The following is a 253-nucleotide window of genomic DNA, read 5'->3' as shown; positions in this document are numbered from 1 at the left end:
GTGTCTGAATACAGGTGTCGGAACACCTCACGTAACTAAACATTTGTATAACGATATAGGTGTAATGTACAAATTCGAGATCACTCACTTTACCCCGACGTTTCGAAGAGGCAAGTCTGGCGGACGGGAGTGAGGGGGACGTCTGCTCTGTGTGAATGTGAGTTTAATCATTTCTGTTTTTTGGGGGGAAATGGATGGTCTGTTTTAACGTGCTTGTTTGTTTGTTTTTCTCTCTCTTTTGTCTGTCTTTCTT

At 42.7% G+C, this 253-nt stretch overlaps 1 protein-coding gene across 1 annotated transcript in view; it reads left to right on the top strand.

Moving 5' to 3' along the window:
- The first annotated feature begins 93 nt into the window (after positions 1-93).
- The window catches only part of LOC119588474 (peroxidase-like), a 24,052-nt gene continuing 23,892 nt past the window's right edge, over positions 94-253 (top strand). Inside the window, 1 exon segment of the mRNA XM_037937123.1 lies at positions 94-157. The gene's annotated coding sequence lies outside the window, so the exon portion shown is untranslated.

Source organism: Penaeus monodon, chromosome 24, assembly GCF_015228065.2.
Source record: "Penaeus monodon isolate SGIC_2016 chromosome 24, NSTDA_Pmon_1, whole genome shotgun sequence".
Classification (NCBI taxonomy): domain Eukaryota; kingdom Metazoa; phylum Arthropoda; class Malacostraca; order Decapoda; family Penaeidae; genus Penaeus; species Penaeus monodon.
The sequence above is the reverse complement of the archived record's forward strand: the minus strand, read 5'-3'. Positions and strand labels throughout refer to the sequence as shown.